This window comes from Lagenorhynchus albirostris, chromosome 15 (genome assembly GCF_949774975.1).
Source record: "Lagenorhynchus albirostris chromosome 15, mLagAlb1.1, whole genome shotgun sequence".
NCBI classification, from domain to species: domain Eukaryota; kingdom Metazoa; phylum Chordata; class Mammalia; order Artiodactyla; family Delphinidae; genus Lagenorhynchus; species Lagenorhynchus albirostris.
The window spans coordinates 71,184,242-71,207,823 of record NC_083109.1 but is presented as its reverse complement, the minus strand read 5'-3'; the positions used below and the strand labels follow the sequence as shown (position 1 = coordinate 71,207,823).

General features: G+C 49.3%; 1 protein-coding gene across 1 annotated transcript in view; it reads right to left on the bottom strand.

Moving 5' to 3' along the window:
- SBK1 (SH3 domain binding kinase 1) overlaps positions 1-10,066 on the bottom strand; it is a 50,284-nt gene extending 40,218 nt beyond the window's left edge. Inside the window, exon 1 of the mRNA XM_060122935.1 lies at positions 9,244-10,066. The gene's annotated coding sequence lies outside the window, so the exon portion shown is untranslated. The remainder of the gene's footprint in view (positions 1-9,243) is intronic.
- Between the last annotated feature and the right edge of the window lie 13,516 nt (positions 10,067-23,582).

The following is a 23,582-nucleotide window of genomic DNA, read 5'->3' as shown; positions in this document are numbered from 1 at the left end:
AAAAACAGGTGACAGGAGACTTTCCTGGTGGTCCAGTGGTTAAGAATCTGCCTTCCAATGCAGGGGACATGGGTTCGATCCTTGGTCGGGGAACTAAGATCCCATATGCTGAGGGGCAGCTAAGCCCACGGGCCACAACTACTGAGCTTGCGTGCTCTGGAGCCCGTGCACCACAACTAGAGAGAAGTGCACAGGCTGCAATGAAGCGAAGAGCCCATACGCTGCAACAAAACATCCTGCGGGCTGCAACTAAGACCTGACACAGCCAAAAATAAATAAATAAATACATTTTTTTTTTTTTAAAGCAGGTGACAGGCTGGATTTGGCACGAAGGCTGTAGTTTGCTGACCCCTAACTTTATTAAATAAATTTTCCATTTCTGTATGATTTTTTTTTTAATTGAAGTATAGTTGATTTACAATGTTGTGTTAATTTCTGCTGTATAGCAAAATGATTCAGCATATATATACACACACACACACATTCTTTTTCATATTCTTTTCCATTATGGTTTATCACAGGATATTGAACATAGTTCCCTGTGTTATATAGTAGGACCTGTTTTTTATCCATTCTATATATACTAGTTTGCATCTGCTAACTCCAAACTCCCACTGCTATGATATTCTTAATTTTTAAGAACTTTTTTGTTTTGTTTTGTTCATCCTCAGAGGTTTTTTCCCTTTCAAAATAGCATCTAGTTTTTGTTTCATAGTTGCAATATATTTTCCTAAATCTCTGAATATAGTAATTATAGTTTCGCTTTTAAGTTTTCTTTTCCCTGCATATTCTGTTTCCTCTAAATTCTGTTTTTCTGTTTGTTTTTGCTCTGACTCTCATATTAGAGGTTTTTCGCAAATGTTGATGGTCCCTGGTTATCTGCTCATATTTAAGAGAGTTAAAGAGCTGATAGAATAGTAGTTGCCTCTGTGTGTGTTGGGTATTGACTGGGGCACGATGAAAGCCTGAATGTTACCTCACATGGTAATATCTTGCTTGAGGTGTGGGTTACACAGGTGTATACATTTGTCAAAACTCATTAAGCTGGCCACTTAAGACTTTTGCATTTCACAGTAATTATGCCTTGATTAAAGAATATAAAAATACAACTTATGCAAGCAAGCTGCTGAGTAGCTCTATGCTATGGGTAGGGGGTTTGGCTGACTCAGGGGGTCAATATAGAGAATTCGCATTGGGTTGTTTCATTGGGAAATCCCTGATGCCAACCTTTTTAGGTATCCTTTTCTTGGAGAGTCTGACACTGGTGGTCCAGTGGTTAAGAATCTGCCTTCCAGGGCTTCCCTGGCGGCACAGTGGTTGGGGGTCCGCCTGCCGATGCAGGGGACGCGGGTTCGTGCCCCCGTCCGGGAGGGTTCCGCATGCCGCGGAGCGGCTGGGCCCGTGGGCTGTGGCTGCTGGGCCTGTGCGTCCGGAGCCTGTGCTCCGCGGCGGGAGGGGCCGCGGCAGTGAGAGGCCCGTGTACCGCAAAAGAAAAAAAAGAATCTGCCTTCTAATGCAGGGGACACGGGTTCGATCCTTGGTCGGGGAACTAAGATCCCACATGATGCAAGGCAACTAAACCCACACGGACTCAGTAGTAGACAGAACTAATCTGAACAGAAAAAAAAATCTGGAGGAAACAGAAACTATGCACGGAGAGAAGAAAACTAAAACAGGAAACAAGAGAAGAGCAAGAAAAAGATACCAATCGTTAATATATTCAGAGATTGAAGGGAATAAATCTGCAGTGTCCTGCCTGGAGAGTTTAGGCTGGACTTCACTATTCTGGGAGCTGAGATGGGGAAGGAGGCCCCAGGTGATGGGGGCGGGGCAGAGCTCCCCACATTCAGGATGCAATACTCAAATAATCCCGCCAGTAGGGTGTAGAACTCTCCCCTCATCCTCACGGTGCCCTGTCCTCTGGTTCAGAGACTCTTGTGTTTTATCCTCTCTGGAGAATAAGCCTTCGGTCTTTGTCAGGGTCGGGGAGAGGCAGCTGCCCAGTGGTGCTGAGCAGAGAAAGAAATCTGAGAATTAAAGCCCTTCTTAGACCAATCCTCCTGTGTTTGGCCCCGGCTTTACGCTCACTTCCAGGCGGTACTTAGTCCATTAACACCAGGGCCTTTTGGGGTTTTGTGGGGGAACCGTGGTGCCCCTTGGCTTTCTCACCCCCAATTTAGGGTTCACTTGAGATGCAATGTCATCAGACTGCTACATCATTTACTATGTTCTTCTGCTTTCCAGATTCCAAAACTGTGTTGCTATTGTCTCCTTTTTCAATGTATTAGTTCTTGCTGATTCACGCTGTGGCAGGCAGAATAATGGACCACCTAATCCCACAACATGTCTGTGTCCTAATCTCCGGAACCTGGGAGTATGTTACCTTACGTGGCAGAAAGGGACTTTGCAGGTGTGATTAAGGTTAAGGACCCTGAGATGGGGAGATGAGCTTGGATTGCTCAGATGAGCCCAAGCTAATCGCATGCAGCATTAAAAGCAGAGAACCTTTCCCAGCTGTGGTCCAAGAAAGACGTGATGAGAGAAGCAGGGCCCGAGAGACGCTCCCTTGCCGGAGGGAGGGGGCCAACTGGAAAACGGCACCTTGGAAAAGACAAGGGAATGGATTCTCCCCTAGAGCTTCCAGAAAGTTCTTCCAGAAAGAGCTTCCAAGAGCAGCCCTGTCAACATCTTGATTTTAGCCCAGGGAGACCTGTGTTGGACTTTTGACATATAGTGAGTAAGATGATAAATTTGGTTTTAAACAACTAAGTTTGTGGTAGTTTGTTATGGCAGCAACAAAACAGCAATAAATATACCTTAAAAACCCACTCACATGTGGAGAAAAGGGAACCCTCCTACACTGTTGGTGGGAATGTAAATTGGTGCAGCCGCTATGGAGAACAGTATGGAGGTTCCTTAAAAAACTAAAAGAGTTACCATATGACGCTGCAATCTCACTCCTGGGCATATATCCAGAGAAAACTCGAATTCAAAAAGATACATGCACCCTAATGTTTACTGTAGCACTATTTACAATAGCCAAGACGTGGAAGCTACCTAAATGTCCACTGACAGATGAATGAATAAAGCAGATGTGGTATATATGCACCCCTATGTTCATAGCAGCACTATTCACAATAGCCAAAACAGAGAAACAACCTAAATGTCCATCAACAGATGAATGGATAAAGATGTGGTACATAGATACAGTGGAATACTACTCAGCCATAAAAAAGAAAAAATAATGCCATTTGCAGCAACATGGATGCAACTAGAGATTATCATACTAAATGAAGTAAGTCAGAAAGAGAAAGACAAATACCATATGATATCACTTATATGTGGAATCTAAAATAAGGCACAAATGAACCTATCTACAAAACGATTACATTTAGAATGGATAAACAACAAGGTCCTACTGTATAGCAAAGGGAACTATATCCAACCTCCTGGGATAAACCATAATGGAAAACAATATTAATAGAAGAATGTATGTATGTGTAAAGTTGAGTCACCTTGCTGTACAGCAGGGGCTGGCACAGCGTTGTAAATCAACTCTACCTCAATAAAAATAATAATAAAAAGATGTGATCTATATAATACAGTGTATATATACAATTTTATACACACACACACACATATACACAATGGAATATTACTCAGCCATAAAAAGGATGAAATAATGCCATTTGCAGCTACATGGATGGACCTAGAGATTATCACACTAAGTGAAGTAAGCCAGACAAAGACAAATATCAGATGATATCACTTACATGTGGAATCTAAAATACGGTACAAATGAACTTATTTGCAAAACAGAAACAGACAGACATAGAAGACAAACTTATGGTTACCAAAGGGGAAAGTGGGGGAGGGATAAATTTGGAGTTTGGGATTAACCGATACAAACTACTATATATAAAAGAGACAAACAACGAAGTCCTGGAACGTCCCTGCGGGTCCAGTGGTTAAGATTCTGTGCTTTGGGCTTCCCTGGTGGCGCAGTGGTTGAGAATCCGCCTGCTAATGCAGGGGACACGGGTTCGAGCCCTGGTCCGGGAAGATCCCACATGCCGCGGAGCAACTAGGCACGTGAGCCACAACTACTGAGCCTGCGCGTCTGGAGCCTGTGCTCCACAACGAGAGAGCCCGCGACAGTGAGAGGCCCGCGCACCGCGATGAAGAGTGGCCCCCGCTTGCCACAACTAGAGAAAGCCCTCGCACAGAAACGAAGATGCAACACAGCAAAAATTAATTAGTTAATTAATAAACTCCTACCCACAACATCTTAAAAAAAAAAAAAAATTCTGTGCTTCCACTGCAGGGGGTGCGGGTTAGATCCCTGGTCGGGGAACGGTGTGGCCAAAAAACACCAGTAAAAAACAAAACCAAAACAACAACAACAACAAGGTCCTGCTGTACAGCACAGGGAACTATCAATATATTCAATATCTTGTAATAAACCATAAAGGAAAAGAAAGAAAACCCCACTCACTTCTTTTTCATGGGGTTTCAGGACACAGAGAAATTGGATGTGTGTATTCGATCCACCGTCTTTAACCGGAAGTTTCTGCTCACACCTGCTCCTGTCTCCACCCCTCCATGAAATGTTCTTAGCCGGGTCACTTTCAGCTTCTGTGCTGCTGAATCTATCCTCCTTTTCCTTGGCCGTTTGGCATTTCTGAAGCCAGTTGTCCACCTCTCTCTCCTCCTTGAGACACTCATCTCTTGGTTTCCATGACTACTCATGCTCCTGGTTTCCCTCCTACTTTACTTCTCTTCCGCCCTTGTTAGCGTCTCCTCCACGTGACCCCAAAATTGTGGAGTTCCTCAGGGCTAAATCCTGGGGCCTCTCCTCTCCTCTCTCTCCTTGTGACCTCATGGTTTTCTTTTTTTTTTTAATTAATTAATTAAATTTTGGCTGCGTTGGGTCTTCGTTGCTGTGTGCGGGCTTTCTTTAGTTGCGGTGCACGGGCTTCTCATTGCAGTGGCTTCTCTTGTTGCGGAGCACGAGCTCTAGGCGTATGGGTTTCAGTAGTTGTGGCACGCGGGCTCTAGAGCGCAGGTTCAGTAGTTGTGGCGCAAGGGCTTAGTAGCTCCGCGGCATGTGGGATCTTCCCAGACCAGGGCTCGAACCCGTGTCCCCTGCATTGACAGGCAGATTCTTAACCACTGTGCCACCAGGGAAGTCCCAACCTCATGGCTTTCAATGCCATCTTCACACTGAAGTCTCTGATATCCTCTCGCCCGCCCAAAAACTACAGCTTTGAGCTCCGGACTCTTAGTATCAAGTCCTCACTTGACATCTTCACTTGGGCATCTCATGTGCCTCTAGGTTGAAAACATCCATGGCCAAATTCTTGAGTTTCCCACCACGTCTCTTCCCTCTCTTGAACCTTCCCATCATCTCCACACTTATCCAACCCAGAAACCTCAGATTCATCCTTGCTTCCCTTCTTCCTTTAACCCATCAGCAAATTCTGTCTCCCAAATACATCTAGAAGGCACCTATTTCCCCCGTCTCCAAGGGCCACCATGGTCCAGGCCAACGCCATGGCCCCCCTCCATCACCACCGTGACCTCCACCCCGGTTTCCTGTGTCTACTCTGGCCTGGCTGCCATGGATTCTCTCCAGAGCAGCCCAAGTGATCACTTAAGATGTCAATCAAACTATATAGCTTCCCCCACTTAAAAGCCTCCAAAGCTTTCCCAGTCTTACCCAGAATGAAATCCATCCTCCTCACCATGGCCCACAAGGCCTACGTGATCTAGCCATTCCTGTCTGTCCCCATTGCCCATGTCACTCTCCCCGTCGCCCGTGTCACTCTCCCCATCGCCCTTGGCACTCTCCCCGTCACCCTTGTCACTCTCCCCGTCGCCCGTATCACTCTTCCCATCACTCACCCTCCTCTAGCCACAATGACCTGACATTTTCTCACAGTCTCCAAACTCTAACCTGCCTCTGGGCCTTTGCACTCTCTGTTCTCCATGCCTGAAATGCTCCTCCTCCAACTCTGCTCAGCTCCTTCTCATTCTTGAGGTCTTAGAGGAATTGTCCCTACTTCCCCTCCCCCTTATGTCAAGTGGGTGTCTCCCCCAACCATCCCTCTGGTCATTTCCTTAACAGTGGGTTTTGAACACGGAAGATCATATTAGTTTGTTTGTGGACTTGTATTTTGTTTGACTCCCCCTTTGATAAAAGCCCCGTGAGAGCAGGACTGGTGTTTTCACTGTCCAGTCCACTGAGGGGGCTCAGTGAAATCTGCAGAATGAATGAATGCATTCTGCACGAACATGCTGGGTACCTCTTGTGTGCCAGGCGCTTTCACGTATACCAAATATATCATTTTCACAGCAGGACTACGTTTCCCAGTTTCTCTTGCAACTAGCTGCTTTGGCCATGGAGTGTGGGCAGAAGTGAAGTAGGCCACTTGCAGCTTTGGCTCGGAAAACCCTTCCACGTGATCTCCACCCTCTTTCTTTTTCATCTGCCAGTGGAAGCAGAGGATCCGGCGATGGATTCTGAGGCCCTGGGTGATGACAGTATCACAAGGTGGGAGGAGCCTGGGTCCCCGAAAGACTGAGTAGAGCAGTGTCCCCCACACCCCAGCCCCCTCTGGACTTGGCGTGAACAGCACAGTCTCTACCATGTGAAGCGCGTGTGGTTCCGGGGCTTGTTCATTAAGGCCGCGAGCCTCACCTTAATCACACGTCAAGCATCAAGTGGAGGTGGCTGATGGGTGATGCTTTTGTTGACAAATTTTCACCAAATGCAGATGAGTTCTCAGTATGGTCATTTCTTGCATCAGCCCACGGAGGGCACTGCGTTCACACCTCAATGACAGCACATTGCTGCTGCATGCAATTGTTCCAGTGTATCCTTGCTGGGCTTCTCCAGGGAAGTGCCTGGTTTGTGTTCATCTCTGTGGCCTCAGCATCTAGTCCCCAGGAGGCCTCGGGGAACATTTGCTGAATCCACACATGAGTGAACTGGTTGCCTGCATCCCTCCTTGCTTCTCTGTCCCTAAAAGCGCCCCAGCAATGCTTTAATTTTACAGAAGCCCAAAGAGAGGAAATGACTTCCCCAGAGTCACAGAGAAGCAGGATGCCTCAGAATTAGCACGCCCTGGGGCTACTAAATGTGGAAGCTATTGGGAGTGAAACCTGGCACCTTCCAGGGGCTGGAGAAAGTCTGAGAGTAGTGGGGGAGGGGAACAGGCTCCTCTATACCCACAAGGTGACCCTATCAGACCTCACTACCCACTGCCCCTCCTCCAGTAGGAAAGAAACACTCCAGAGCCTTCCCCCCCCCCTCCCCGCTAGCACTGCCGGCCCCTGCAGCCTGGGTGTCCACCATCACTCAGTATTTTTAGCTTTACCACCTGGCACCTGTGGTCACTGTCTCTGCCCAGTCTGGCGGTGTCCCCTCTCCAGATCTTAAAGGGACAGTGCCCACCAGCTCAGTGATTCTGATGTCCCATCTCCCCACATCATATTCATTCATTCATTCATTCATTCGTCCATTCGTCCAATCATTCAACAAGCATTTTGAGCTCTTACTGTGAAAATAGTGAGGCTCTCAGGAATCCATTGCTTTGGATTTCGAGAAACACTTCCACACCTGTGGCCTCGTTGAGTCGCCTAACTTGGCCCCGTTTTGCTTCAAGCCCTCCCCACTGCTCGCTCCATCACCTATAGATCAAGTCCTTGGCTCAGCAGTCAAGGCCCTTGGTGATCTGGCCCCCGCAGACCCTGTCAGCCCCATCTCCACCATGCCCACACAATTCCTTTCTCATATCACCAAGTCTTTGCTCTCGCCGTACCCCTTGCCTGGGATGTCCTTTCCTTAACTTCACTCACCACCTGGCAGAGGACAGACCCGCAGGGGCTCCTAGGGTTCCTGCGGGCAGAGGTGGTCAGTCCCTCCGCCTCACTCCCTGCGTGCAGGGCACCCACGCCCATCAAGGCGTCCATCGCTCTGCCAAACTGATCGGTTTGCTTTCGGGTCTCTCCTAGCAGGCTGGACCCCATGAGGGCTGGGGCCCTGGCGCACTGTGAGTTCTCAGTCGCTGCTGAATGATGAACTGACAACCATGCAAGGAGCAGCCCACCATTTCCCAGATGAGGAGACAGAGACCCGCGGAAGGGAAATGACCGACCCAGTGAGATTCAGGGAGGAACCTGTCCCAGGCTGCAGGAGCCCATACCCCGCCTTCCTACTAGGGGCCCGGAGGGCACACCTGGGCTGGCCCTGAGCCTGCCCTTCTCGCCACCCAGGGCAGTGCTGACTCAGGCAGTGATGGAGGCGTGGGCAGGCTGGGCTGGAGAGAGGTGACCCCTGTCTCCCCTACAGATGTTCCATCTATTCCCAGAGCTTGCGGTCACAGCTTGTGAAATGCACTTGGCTGGAGCCTGGGTTTTCCTGAAGGTGGGGGTAGGGAGAGCTGGCAAAAGAGACAATGATCTCTAGGGCATGAACCCCCCGACCCAGTCCCAGTGCACACCCCCTCCCCCAAATAAGTACGTAGAACTCACACTCACTGCCACAGACACACTACACATACTCACAATCCCACATACTCACACCCAGATACCCAATCACATACACACACAAACCTTCATTCCCCTTCATTCCCTCCCTTTCTTTTATACACAAACTCACATACACGCATGCATATGCACACACAGACATTTCCACTTTTTAATTCAAGGAAAACCTAACACTATTAGGTGTCAGTGTAGGGAGGAAAGGTGGCTTTCAGCTTGGGTTGGGGCAGGGGCTTCTTGGAGGGCTTCCTGGAGGAGGAGGTATTGCAGCCGGGCCTGGAAGGAGGGGAGCCAGGGAAAGGGAAGTCTGGGCAGGGTTTCACTGGGGGTGAATACAGGAGAGCAGAGCGAGATGAGGTGGGTGGGGCTTGCCTGATCTCGCAGGCCTTGAATGCCCAGCTGAGTGTTGACTTCATCGTGTGGGAGCTGGGAGCCATGGAGGGCTCTGAGCAGGGAGGACATGACCACAATGGGAAAGGACAGGAGGGTCACTGTGGGGGCAGGATGGGAGAGACAGGGAGGAGGCTGTGGGGATACCCAGGTGGGAGATCTGAGAGTCTGACACAGGGAGGTGGTGGTGGCTGGTAAGCAGTGGACAGACGAGGAACTCGGAAGCAGGACTTCCAGGCCCCCAGGGGCCCCATCTGAGCCCTGTGCCCTCACCCTGCCCACCCGCTGCCCACCGCAGGCACTGACCTCTGCAGCGGGACTTCCTCCAGCAGTTCCTCCTCCTCCTCCCTGTGGAAACAGACGAAGCAGAAGGCTGGCACATCCTCTGTTCCACAGCCCAGGGGCCAGGCCGGAGGCAGCTCCAGGACGGGGCAGGGGCGGCTGGTGGCGGCCTCGGCAGCATCGTCCCTTGCCTGGGCAGGGGTCCCCGAGCCAGCGTGCTCCAGGGTCAGTAGCCTGTTGGCTTCAGGACCCCGCGCCTGCACCTGCCCACCTGCCACCTGTGCCTTTTCACTCAGGTTACCCGTCGCCTCGGTGGGTGGGAGAGCCTGGGGCTCTGTCTGGTGGGATCTGCTGTCCTGACCCACAGACCTTCCAGCCACTGGGTTGGGCCCTGGGAAGCAGCTTCCAGCCGCCTGGACTCAGAGGCAGCTGGCTGGTGGACAAAGGTCCAGCAGGGCCCCTTGCCGCCCCTGGTGGCGCCCGAGGCCCCTCAGCTGCCCAGTCTGCTGCAGCCTGTCAGAGGCAGGACCAGGAGGACAGGTTTGCAGATGTCCTGTCCATCTGTTCATCTGTCTGTCCGGCCGTCTGCTCCCCGCCGTCCAGCCAGCACGGCAGTGGCAGTGGTTTCCCTAAGAAAGTTTGCTCTCCCCAGCTGGGGTGGGTGGCACGGCACGGGTGGCCTCCGGGAAGGACAGCCGGGACCTGAAGCTGGAAGGTGGGCAAGGACCAGGCGAGGCTGGCGCAGTGCCCTCGCTATCCCCGAGAAAAGTTCTGGGCCCTGGAGTCCAGGCTCCGGCGCTGGCTCCCACTGGAGCTCCCTCTGCCCCGGCTCTTCCGACTCCAGTGGCTGCTCTGCTCCGCAGACCAGCTTGGCTGTGGGTATTAATAGCTACACATTCACGCTGAGAAGCCGGGAGGTTAACTCCTTCCCTGCCGGAGCTGGGAGGCCGGTAGGCGGGTGGCCGCAGGGAGCAGAGGGAAGGCAGCGCCTGAGTTCCGCCCCCGCCTGAGCCTGGTCTGCCTCCCACGGGACCCTCAGATGCCACCTCTTGCCCAAGAATGACTGTGCAGCGCTCGGCATCTGGATCTTGGTCAGAGTGCCCGGGGCCACCTGAACCCACCACGCGCTTCTCCAGGGAGCCGGGTGAGACTGGGGTCTCAGGGCATCGTCCCTGTCATGAGCAGGGCACTGAGTTGCAGGGAGCATCCCCAGGACTCCTTCACTTACACATCCACTCCTGGATCCCCTCTGCATTCCCTTAACAAACAATCACCGTCACCAAGGCTGGGTCCAGTTCTGTCACTGGCTTCCTGTGGGACCCCCCCTGCCCCGCCACAATGAACCACACGCAGCCCCTGTGGGACCCAGAAATGGACCACATGCATGGTGTATTCTATTGAAGAGTGGGGAGAGGGTGGGAGTGGGGGAATCCCAGTAGAATTTGTTTGCTTGAAAAATGTTTGGGAATTCCGTGGCAGTCCAGTGGTTAGGACTCCACGCTTTCACTGCCGAGGCCCGGGTTCAATCCCTGGCCCGGGAACTAAGATCCCGCAAGCCGAGAGGTACAGCCCAAAAAAACTGAAAAATGTTTATTGAGCACCAGCTACGTGCCAGGCACTGTGCTGGACACTGGACTCACAGCAACGGAGAGGGCAGACACTTCCTGAGTTGGTGGGCTTGCCTGTCACAGCTGGAGGCTGTTGGGGCTGAAGCTTGTATAACTGGTGGCAGTGTGTGAATTAGGGGCAGCCCCTCCCCCCCACACACCCCCGCCCCTCTCCCCAGCACCAGCTTGTAGTGCATGGCAGGCTGGGTTGCAGCCCCACTCACCTCCTCTGCAACTTACAACATGCACAGCCATTCATAGTGGCTTTGGAAGCACCAGTAAACAAAGGAAAAATAAATTCATCTTGTGAAAAGTGTTATGAAAAAATAAGACGTGGAGCTGGAGGGAGGCTGATGGGAGGTGGTTTGACAGGGTGCTCAGGGAAGACCTCACAAGGAGGGGGCACCCGAGCTGTGACCGGCAGGAGGAGGACCCAGATGGAATAGCTGGAGGATATCTGGAGGCAGAACAGGTCCAAGAAGAGGCACCAGCAGGTGCAAAGCCTGAGAGGCAAGAACTAGCTGGCATGTTTAAGGAACAGAGTGAGGAGCAGAGAAGGTCTCGAAGCTGAGTTTTAGAGTGAGTAGATGTTTCCCAGGGGCTCTAGAGGTGGGCCATCACCAGCAGAGAGCAGTGTACCTGCAAAGGCTCAGACGCATGGAAAGATGCTGGGTGCCCTGCAGGACAGGAAGAAGATGCAGGTAACACGGGTCAGAGATGTAGGAGGTATTCACTCCAGCGCTGCCCCTCCCGGGGCTCTGAGGAGGAAGAATGGGTGGGAGGAGGATGGAAGTGGGGACCTGGGTCAGCTGAGGGGCTGAGGAAGTACGCGGGAGGTGGAGCGGCTTGGAAGGAAACATCAGTTCAGTGAACTGAATTCCACCGGCTGGAAGGACAGATCTGGGCCTCCTTGGCCAAGAAAAGGTGGGGGTGGGGACACAGCCCGCCACACACAGTTGTTTAGGCTGCACACACTGCACAGGGCAGCCCGGTGGGTGGTGAGTGGGGGCTGACATGCAGCCCTACCTCTGCTCTGCAGTCTTGCACCTTTAAAACTCTGACCGCATGCAGGGGTTGGGGAGCACCTTTTTCTAATTGGTCCACTCAAAAGAGTTCCTTGTTCTTATTGGTCAGCCTGAAGAGTGCCTTTTTAAAAATTAGTCCACTTAGAGGGGGGGTCGCTTTTGAATTGATCTGTTCAGAGGGCATGCTTTCATCTAATTGGTTCACCCAGAGGGGTGCCATTTTCCAGTGATCAATCCAAAGCGGGGGACTTTTTTCTGATTTGCATAAAGGTGCCCCATAGGCGGGACAGGGGGGGCATGACTAGGGGCCCCAGGTTCAAGTATGGTCGCTGCTTACAGACCTGTTGTGTGCTTTGGGCCAGTCACCGTCCCTCTCTGGAACCATAGATCTATAGACTTAGCCAGAGGAATGAGCCCAGAAAGGGGCAGACTCCCTGGAGGTCACACAGTGACACAGGGCAGGGCCAGGCATTCTTGATTCTCGTCTCAGTGCTCTGTCTTCCTAGGCTGCTTCCCTGGGAGACTTGATGTTTCTTTAAGGAGAGGACAAGAAATGAGAGGGGATAGGAGGACTAGTAGAGATTCATGGAGGAGGGGGAGGGGAGGGGAGGGCAGGCCAGGTTAGGACTCCCTGGGGTGGGAGTCATAAGGGGTCAGGTGCCCTAGGCCTCCAGGCGCCCCTTCCCCTCCCCTGGGCCCCCTGGGTTTGTCATTTGTGGATGTTAATTATTCATGACGCTGGTGCTTTGCCTGGTTTTAATGCACTCTGATGGTGTTCTCTAGCTAATGGGGAAAATCAATAGGTTTTAATTCTCAGTGGCTGTGAAGCTCGCTCTGTCTACTGTTTGGGTGGCTGGGTCTGCTCTTGGGCTGTGGGTGGGGGTGGAGGATCACACCCAGTTCGCAGGAGCCTGAGACTCTGCCTTTCCTTCTCTCGGCCCCACCCGCTTCTGACCCCCGCCTGGGGAGGGAAGATTAGAGTCACCAGGCGGCTCCAAGCATCTCGGGAGAGTCTGAGCACTACACCTCGGCCATTTGACCCCCCTCCAAGAGGGATGGCCCCCGCACCAGACTTATGGGCCAGAAACACGTCAGCAGGGGCAGCCCCACCAGCTCTGGGGGGCTGGAGTCAGGCCTGCAGCCCTTGGCACTCAGGGTCAGCCCCAGCCATCCTGGGCTCAGGCTCGGCTCACAGACCTGTCTCAGGCGTCGGGGGAATCTCACATTCCTGAAGAGACTTAAATGTAAGCTTCTGATACGATTTCTACGTGCAGTTATACATTCAGGCATGACAATTTCTCTGATGGGATTGAGAACCGAGAACATTTATGGGACATTAAGAACTTGTCCCATCTCAGACCATATCCTCCCCTGACCCCTCCATGGGGTATCCCTGAGTCACTGTCCTTTATGAATCCTGTCATTACCTCGTGAACGGAACAACTATCTTGCACTGTACTTGCATGTATGTTAATTAGGCAAGTATAAACATTTAAGATACACCCTGGCGTTCATAATGCTGTTTTTAGCACTTCTTAATGTTTCCAGAGCACAGTGAGCCTCTAAAAACGGAAGAGGCCTGAGATGTGTTGACCTTGGAGAGGCCCACCCACCTCCTTACCTGAGAGCCTAGGCCTTTCCTGGTGGACCCTGGACCCAGGCCTTTGCTGGGTGGAAACACTCAGGCCATCCGCAGGGGCTGTCTGCCGGGTTCCTAGCCTAGCACCCTGGCCTTCGTGAACCAGGAACCGGGATGTGAACAGTGACTGCCAGGCCTTACCTGTCCTGTCCACCCAGGCCCCAGCGAACACTCCCCCATGCCCCTTATTTTCCATTTTGGACTCAGGTGTGCAGAAGGCGAGGTTAATCTTTCCCTTCAGTTCATGGCACATTGTCATTCTCGGTCCACACAGGACCCTTTTTTTCCTTTTGATTCATTTCTCATTCCCTCTCACCTCCGTGGATGGTTGACAGGCAAAATCTCCTGAGGTTTACTCCAAATATCTACCTCGGGGGATGGTGGGGAGAATTACGTGAACCAGGGCACGTGAAATGCCAGGTACACAGTAACTGGACGGGCTCTCTCGCCCAGGGGCCTCGAAGCTTGGACAAAGCACCTTCCCCTTTGGCACACCTGAGCATGGCTGGGGCTTTTCGAAGTCCTTCATTGGAGACCTGAATGACAGAATCTAAATTGCTCATAATCCGAGGGGGAAGCGAATACAGACACAAATAGCTCCCATTTCAAGTTCAAATTCAATAGTCACCGGGTGCACACTCTAGGCCAGGCCCCCCATGCTGGGCAGTGCACGTGGGGGCCCAGACAGGTCCAGAGAGGAAACACTCCCACCACCTGCCCAGTAGGGGATGGGTGAGAGATGGCTGTCTCTCTCTATCACTCTCTATTAATTAGGGTGTAGCTAAACTGCTGTAACAAAGAGGCCTTCAATTACAGTGGCTCAAGCAAACCTTCTGACAAATTAAGAGCATATGCCAGGGACTTCCCTGGTGGTCCAGTGGCTAAGACTCCATGCTCCCAATGCAGGGGGTCCGGGTTCGATCCCTGGTCAGGGAACTAGATCCCACTTGCCACAACTAAGAGTTCGCATGCTGCAAGTAAGACCCAGTGCAGCCAGATAAATAAATAAATATTTTAAAACAAATAATAAGGAAATGCAGAATCTTGGAACCCACCTCAGACCTGCTGAATAAGAACCTGTATTTTAACAAAATCCCAGGTGATTCACGTGCTCCTTGAAGTTTGAGAAACCCTGACTTAGAAAGAGAATGAAAAAAAAAAGAAGAAAAGAAAGAGAATGGCAAACAGAAGGAACAGCTGGAAGAGTTGAATTCATTGCCTTTAGGAAGAGACCTGGAGTACAAGAGAGGTGGAGTAGGGGACTGCTAATGTTTGATATAAGCTCTGTAGGTTTTTTCTTTTTTTAATTTATTTTTAAAATTTTTGGCTGCATTGGGTCTTCGTTGCTGCATGCAGGCTTTCTCCAATTGTGGCGAGCGGGGGCTACTCTTCATTGCAGTGCATGGGCTTCTCATTGCAGTGACTTCTCTTGTTGTGGACCACAGGCTCTAGGCACGCAGGCTTCAGTAGTTGTGGTGCACGGGCTCAGTAGTTGTGGCTTGCGGGCTCTAGAGCGCAGGCTCAGTAGTTGTGGTACACGGGCTTAGCTGCTCTGCGGCATGTGCGATCTTCCCTGCCCAGGGCTCAAACCTGTGTCCCCTGTTTTGGCAGGTGGATTCTTAACCACCGTGCCACCAGGGAAGTCCCTAAGCCCTGTAGTTTTATTTGAGTTTTAAACCATGTGGAAGATTTACGTTGCTGAAAAAAATAAATCATGTGCATGATTTAAAATCCCCAAAGGGGGGCTTCCCTGGTGGTGCAGTGGTTAAGAGCCCACCTGCTGATGCAGGGAACACGGGTTCGAGCCTTGGTCCAGGAGGATCCCACATGCCACGGAGCAGCTGGTCCCGTGTGCCACAGCTGCTGAGCCTGCGCTCTAGAGCCTGCGAGCCACAACTACTGTGCCCACGTGCCACAACTACTGAAGCCCACACGCTAGAGCCCATGCTCTGCAACAAGAGAAGCCACCGTAGTGAGAAGCCCGCACACTGGAACGAAGAGTAGCCCCCGCTCACTGCAACTAGAGAAAGCCCACACGCAGCAATGAAGACCCAACACAGCCATAAATAAATAAATAAATTTTAAAATAAAATAAAATCCCCAAAATACTAAATGGAATGCAAAGTCTTTCTCCCGCTAGAGACCTTCACCTTGCCAACAGTTTCTAGAGTATCCACTCAGAACATTTCTCTGCACATCCAAGCTATTTGTGTCTGATTATCCTGTTTATGTTTTTTTTTTTTTTTTTTACAGATAAGAGCCCATGCTATGCACTGTTCTGCATCTTGCTATTTTCACTCAACAATAACTTGGAGGTCACTCCAGATAAGCACGTATAGATCTGCTTAATTTGTTTATAGGTTGCTTTTATAGGCTATAACACGATGCCTAGTATTGTAATTTATTTAACTGTGTTTGTAGCCTTCTGTTACAGACAGTGTTGGAATATAAGCATTTTGTAACTGCAATGCAGTGTGGAGTTAAGGGCACATGCCCTGGACATAGAATGCCTGGGATTGGAGACCCAGGGCTGCTGCTAAGTCTGGTTATTTCATCTTTATATGCCTCCGTTTCTGTAGCTGTGAAATGGGGATAAAAATAGTACTTACTGGGAATCCCCTGGAGGACCAGTGGTTAGGACTCCGAGCTTTCACTGCCAAGGACCCGGGTTGTATCCCTGGTCGGGGAACAAAGATCCCACAAGCTGCACAGCATAGCCAAAAAATAAAAATACTACTTACTTCTGAAGGTGGTTGGGAGGGATCTGGTCCACAGATATTTATTGAGCACTTACTATGTACACTGTTCTAGACACAAAAGATTCAGTAATGAACAAAACAGATAAAAACCCCTGCCTTTGTGGAGCTTATATTCTAGTGGTGGAGGACAGATACTAAACAAGATCAATTAAGAAAATATATGACGACATGCTCTAGGGAAGTGGAGCAAGGAAGAGGGATGGAGAGGGAGGTTTGCAATTTTAGATAAGGTGGTCGCAGATGGCCTCACTGGTAAAGTGACACCTGAGTGATACAGCTGAAGGAGGTGAGTGGTGATTAATGTTAATACTTGGGAGAAAACCACTCTAGACAAAGGATCACGGATGGGGAGCTCACTGCCTTCCAAGACGGCTACAAGCAATAGGAAGGGCCCCTGTGCCTTCCACCCACCAGCCTTACGTCTACCCTTGGGGACCCATGTGAAGGAAGTAGAATCCCGCCCCTCCCTTCCATCAGATGCCAGCTAGAGAGCGGCTGCCTCGTGACCCTGTGTTGTGATGGAGCTGCCCGAAGAACTACGGTGGCACCAGCCACAGCTGAAGAAGCCTGGTGGCCTCAGAGAGGCAACTGGGTTCCCAGCCCAGCAGGGTCAGTCCCTGGTACTGGGGGACTCCGCCTTCAGGTCTGCATCCCCCTTCCGGAGTGGTATGTGGTGGGAAGGAGGAACCAGAGGGTGGGACGCAGGGAATGCTGTCTTTGGGTCAATATACCTGGGTGGGCTCAGCTTTGCAAAGAGAAGTTTCGTGGGCTGGGTGACCTGTGTGCAGATCTCAGCAAGGCGGGTCTTGGACCTGGGAGACCAGCCCCCTTGGACCTTGATGATCTCTCCTTCTGAACCCAAGTAAGGTCAGTTCCAGAGTTTCTCCGTAGACATCTTTGGGAAGGCAATCTGATTGGAAGAGGAAGAGGAGCTTGTTTTGAGGCAGCAGTGGAGAGCCAGGGTGCTGTTGAATTTAGAATGCTTATTTGGGATGACTTTGTGGGGGGAACTGATGAAGTGGTGGGAGGGCTTGAGCGGCTCAGTCACCCCTAAGCATCACCATTGCCCCAGGGCCAATGTCCGTCCTCAGTCCTCCATCCTCGAAGTCTACCTCTAGCGTCCCCTATGGACAGAGACGACCGTAGAGCTCTGACCCAGCAGAGAGGTGGTTTGCATAGCCCCGGCCCCTGCATTACGAGGCCAAGTATAGAAGGAGTAGGTTTGCGCCTAATACCTGGCACCGGGGCATTTCAGATTAGTGAGAAAAAGATGGGCTACTTGATAGTCTTTGAAAAATATATATCTGGATACTCACTCACTAGATACCTCACTCGTTAAAGCATAGGAAACAACAGATGGATCAGAGATTTCAAAGTTAAAAATAAAACTATAAAAGAATTAGAAGGAAATATGAATAAATTTTAAAAATAGGGCTTCCCTGATGGCGCAGTGGTTGAGAGTCCGCCTGCCGATGCAGGGGACGCGGGTTCGTGCCCCGGTCCGGGAGGATCCCACATGCCGCGGAGCGGCTGGGCCCATGGGCCGTGGCTGCTGAGCCTGCACGTCTGGAGGCTGTGCTCCACAGCAGGAGAGGCCACGGTGGTGAGAGCCCCGCGTACCTCAAAACAAACAAGCAAACAAAAACCATACATAAAAATAATCTCAAAAAAAAAAAAATCTCAATGAGAAACTGTTCTCCTGGTGAGAAATCAAGTTCAGAAATTATAAATCTGACTATAAAAAATTTAAAAGTTTCTACACGGCAAAAACTACTACAAACCAAATAAACACAAATGGCCAACTATTTGTACACGGGCCTCTCACTGTTGTGGCCTCTCCCGTTGCGGAGCACAGCTCCGGACGCGCAGGCTCAGTGGTCATGGCTCACGGGCCCAGCCGCTCCGCGGCATGTGGGATCTTCCCAGACCGGGGCACAAACCTGTGTCCCCTGCATCGGCAGGCGGACTCTCAAACACTGTGCCACCAGGGAAGCCCGGTCAACTATTTTTAAAGTGTGTAGTACAAATGATAGATAAGAGCTAGTGTCCTTAATACAAAATTAGCTCTTTCAAATCAGAAAGAAAAGGACCATGAACCCAATAGGACAAATAGCAGAGACTGTGAACTGGCAGTTCCAAAACAAAGAAATAGAAACAGCCAATAAGTATATGGGGAAGATATTCAACTCCTCTCATCCCTGAAGGGTCTTTGCATTTCCTGTTCATTTGTTTGGAACACTCCTCCCCCAGGTAGCAACATCACTTGCCACAGGTTCCTTCAGGTCTGTGTCACTCAAGTGTCACTGTATAGTCTAAGGGCTATAAATGACCAGGGGCCTGAATTTCACAATATCTAAGGTGGGAAGGCCCCTGGAAGGTCATCTGTGTGAGATAAGGCCAGCAGGGACCAGGCCATGCCAGCAGGTTAAGGGTTTTGAGTTGATCCTAAGAGTAAACAGAGGCTAATCAGGAGGAAAAGACATGATCAAACTTGTGACTTGAAAAGTCCCCTCTGGCTGCTGAGGGCAGGGTCGGGGTGGGGAACCCATGCGGGAGATGGTGCAGTGGTCCAGGCTAAAAGTGACAGTGGCCTGGAGCAGACTGGAGGAAGTGGGAATGGAAGAAGCGGATGAACTAGAAAGATATGTAGAGGGTAAATCTCAGGCCTTGGTGAGGTTGTAGGAAGAGGGGGACTTCTAGGCTCCTGGCTCACATATCTAGACCGACAGTTTTGTCAGTCAATGAAATAAGGAACAATGAAAGAGAATTGGTACGGAGCATTGTGAGGGCAAGCTTAGCCTGATGGGTCCCACGGGCGTAGGAAACATCCGGGTGGAATTGAGGAGTAGCAAGTTAGACATGCAGAACTGAACCTCCAGGGTCGGTTTGGGCAGATGGTGATTAAACTCAAGGGAGTAAGTGACAACAAGGAGGGTTAGTGTGGAGTGAGAGGAAGAGGGGGGCTAGGACCCCGCCTTGAGGAACCCCCAAATTTAATTGCCACATAGACGGAGATGAGCCAGGAAAGGGGATGAAGAAAGGAAACCTGGGTCAGAGAAGTAGCTTTTTAAGAGGGAGGGAGGGTGAGCAGTGCTGAACGCTGCCGAGGGGCCAAGAGAGATGAAGACTTAGAAAAAGCCAGCTGGATGTAACGTTTATGGCAGAGGCAGCCTGGATGCCGGCTTTCTCAGCCTGGGCACTGTGGACATTTGGGCTGGATAATTCTGTGTTGTGGGCTGTCCTGTGCTTTGGAGGATTGTTTAGCAGCAGCCCAGGCCTTTACCCACTAGATGCTCGTAGCACCCCACTCCCCAGCTGTGGTAACCAAAATTGTTTCCAGATGTTGCCTAATGTCCCCTGGAAGGCAGAGTTGACCCTGGTTGAGAACCCCTGCCTCGGCAGCGTGTTTTGAGTAGGCATGCAAACGGCGGCAGTGACATTAGGTAGTTGTTTCTAGAAGATTGCTCGTAGAGAAGAGAAATAGTGCCGGAGAGGGCAACTTGGAAAATGTATAAATAACGATGAAGTGGCAAACTTTTGAATTTTCTTTTATTTTTTTAAATTAATTTTTATTGGAGTATAGTTGATTTACAATGCTGCATTAGTTTCTGTTATACATATACATATATCCACTCTTTTAGATTCTTTTCTCATGTAGGTCATTACAGAATATTGAGTAGAGTTCCCAGTTCTATACAGTAGGTTCTTATTAATTATCTATTTTATATATATTAGTGTGAAAACTTTTGAATTTTCTTTGCCACTTTTTTGTTTTTTTAAAGAAGATGTTGTGGGTAGGAGTTTATTAATGAATTAATTTATTTTTGCTGTGTTGCGTCTTGATTTCTGTGCGAGGGCTTTCTCTAGTTGTGGGAAGCGGGGGCCACTCTTCATCGCGGTGTGTGGGCCTCTCACTATCGCGGCCTCTCTCGTTGTGGAGCACAGGCTCCAGACGTGCAGGCTCAGTAGTTGTGGCTCACGGGCCTAGTTGCTCCGCGGCATGTGGGATCTTCCCGGACAAGGGCTCGAACCCGTGTCCCCTGCATTAGCAGGCGGATTCTCAACCACTGCGCCACCAGGGAAGCCCTCTTTGTCACTCTTTGATAGGTGAGAAATAGCCTCTCAGTATGGTTTCACCGTATATTTCTCTTATTGTGAGTGAACTTGGCATCTTTTCAAAGGTCTAGGGGACATTTTTCTTTAGAGACTATCTTTTTCATGTTTTTACCCATTTTTCCTATTGGTTCATTGGTCTTTTTCTTGTTGACTTTAAGAATTCTACATATTAGGCAAAAGAGTCCTTCATTTGTGATATGAGCTGCAAATATATTTCCCTAGCTTGTCATTTTTCTTTTCTTTTTAAATAAATTTTATTTATTTATGTATATATGTATGTATGTATGTATTGGCTGCGTCGGGTCTTCCTTGCTGTGCGCAGGCTTTCTCTAGTTGCAGCGAGTGGAAGCTACTCTTCGTTGTGGTGTGCAGGCTTCTCATTGCGGTGGCTTCTTTTGTTGCGGAGCACGTGCTCTAGGCACGCAGCCTTCAGTAGTTGTGGCGCGCGGGCTCAGTAGTTGTGGCTCGTGGGCTCTAGAGCACAGGCTCAGTAGTTGTGATGCAGTGGCTTTGTTGCTCCACAGCATATGGAATCTTCCCGGACCAGGGCTCGAACCCTTGTCTCTTGCATTGGCAAGCGGATTCTTAACCACTGCACCATCAGGGAAGCCCTGTCATTTTTCTTTTGACTCTTGTGAGGCAAAAGAGACATAGGCCCTTGTGTATATTTCTGATGCGTTGTGCAAATTTGTACAATTCTTGTGAATGGCAATTTGCCATTATCTATCAAAATTACAAATGCCTTGGGTGGGGAAGGGAAGGATTGGGAGTTTGGGATTAGCAGATTATTATATATAGGATGGATAAAAACAAGGACCTATTGTATAGCACAAGGAACTATATTCAATATCCTGTGGTAAACCGTAATGGAAAAGAATATGAAAGAGAATATATATATATGTATAACCAAATCACTTAGATGTACAGCAGAAATTAACACAACATTGTAAATCAACTATGGTTCAATACAATTTTTAAAAATTACAAATGCCTTTATCCTTTGACTCAGCAGTCTCACCTCCAGGAATTTATGCTATAGAGCAACTTGACATGGATGAAAATGTGTGTGTGTGTGTGTGTGTGTGTGTGTGTATGTATGTTGGTTATTGTTTCTGTTGACTTTTTTTCTTACAAGACTGGAAATAGCCCAAGAAGCCATCAATAGGGGACTAATTTGCTACATAAGAATTTTTGATAAGAAATAGAAAGAATTATCAAGATTTTAGAAACTAGAGCAGAGAAAGAATAAGATTATATGAAATTTGAAAAGGTAAATAGTGTCATAGTTTTAAGCAATTTAAAGATTGTTGGATTGAAATTATTAGTCATTCATTCAAGTAATAAACATTTAATGACTACTTGCTATAAATGAAAAAAAGACTGATTCACTGCCATAAAAAAATGAAAGCTTCTATGTGCTGTAGTGGAAAAATCACTAGGACAATGTTAAGCCCAAAAAAAGCAAGAAAAGGAAGAGTATATTTAGAATGCCATCTTTTGTGTAAGACATGGGGGAAATGGGAAATATGAAAATATATTTTATTTACATAAAAAAAACCACTGAGGGGGAAAAAGTAAAAAATGGTTATCACAAAAGGTTGGGACATAGGGAGGATGGGGAACAGAAAAGACAAATATAACTTTATTTTTATTCTTAGTTTTTTTATTAAACCGGTAAATTATTTACTCTTTAAAAAGTGAATGGGGGACTTCCCTGGTGGTCCAGTGGTTAAGAATCCACCTTCCAATGCAGGGGACGCGGGTTCGATCCCTGGTCGGGGAAATAAGATCCCACATGCTGCAGGGCAAGTAAGCCTGCGCGCGCTGCAACTAAGACCCAGTGCAGCCAAATAAATAAATAAATGAATATCTAAAACAAAAAATGAATGGGATGGATTCCAGTTGAGAGAAAGTGGTTGAAAATATAGAAGAGAGAGGTTCGCAAGAGGGTAGGAGTGTTGGAATTCAAGGCCCGGGTGTAAGTGTCGGGATTTGCCTCAGTTTTGCCATCTGTAAAATGAGCTAACCATGAAAAGCACTTAGCACTGACTTATCAAATGTAACTCTCACTTCTTCTCTGAGGCCCTGAGTAGGCTGGGTGCAGATGCCAGCTTCGGGAAAAGACCTTGTCCATAACTCCTCTAAGTGCATACTGGGAGGATAGTCAATGGTCAGTGGAGGGCCTGAGGCAGTCCCGACCCTCACTGCATGCGAGGGAGGGAGACCGCAAGTGAGGCTGAGGGGCAGGGAGGCTGCAGGCTGGCAGCCATCACTTCACAAGTCCACCCACACCCTTCTCCAGCTCCACAAGCCCACAGCGGGGACAGATTGGCCCTAAATTTAGCTGAAAAGCAGCCCCAGAGTGAGCTTGAGAAGCAAAATGCACAGCAGCAGCCATCAGCATGTTAAACCCCTTGCTTCACAACAGAAGAAACTGAGGCTCAGAAAGGTCTGGGGGGCTAATTGTCCAGAGCTGCACAGCAAGGTGGGCCTGGCCCCTGCTAGCAAGTACCTGTTCTGTAGTGTTGTCCCCCTCCCCCAACGCATATGTTCAAGTCCTAACCCCAGTCCCTTAGAATGTTACTGTGCCCGAGGCACAGTGATGCTAAATAAATTGAAAGGTCAGAGTTTGGAGCAGAGAAAGGTTTATTGCAGGGCCATGCAAGGAGAATGGGTGGCTCGGCCTCCAAAACCCGAATTTCCTGAAGGCTTTCAGCAAAGCATTTTTGAAAGCAAGGAAGGGGAGTGGTTAGTTGTTGCAAACTTCTTGGTGTCGGAATCCTTTGTTCTTGCAGCTGTCCACATAGGTCAGGTCACAATGTTCCTGTAAACCTCCAATGAGTCAAATGTTATTCTCTGTTCAGCAACTTTCTATCTCTATATAAATGGAAAAGTGTTATACTCTTAAAGGTCAGAGCCTTGAGAATGGGCTACCCTGTATATTTCAGGATATAGGCAACATTCTTAATTGGAAGCAAAGGCAATAAAACACAAAGGTTAAAGTAAAAGAAAGATCTAATACAGAGTCAGATTTGTTCTTCCCTATTACAACTGAATTTGGAGATGGTGTCTTTAAAGAGGTAATTAAGGTAAAATGAGGTCATTAGAGTGGGCACTAATCCAATGACTGGTGTCCTTATAAGAAGAGGAGATTAGGACACAGGGACACCCAGAGGGAAGACCACGTAAAAACAGGGAGAAGGCAGCCATTTATAAG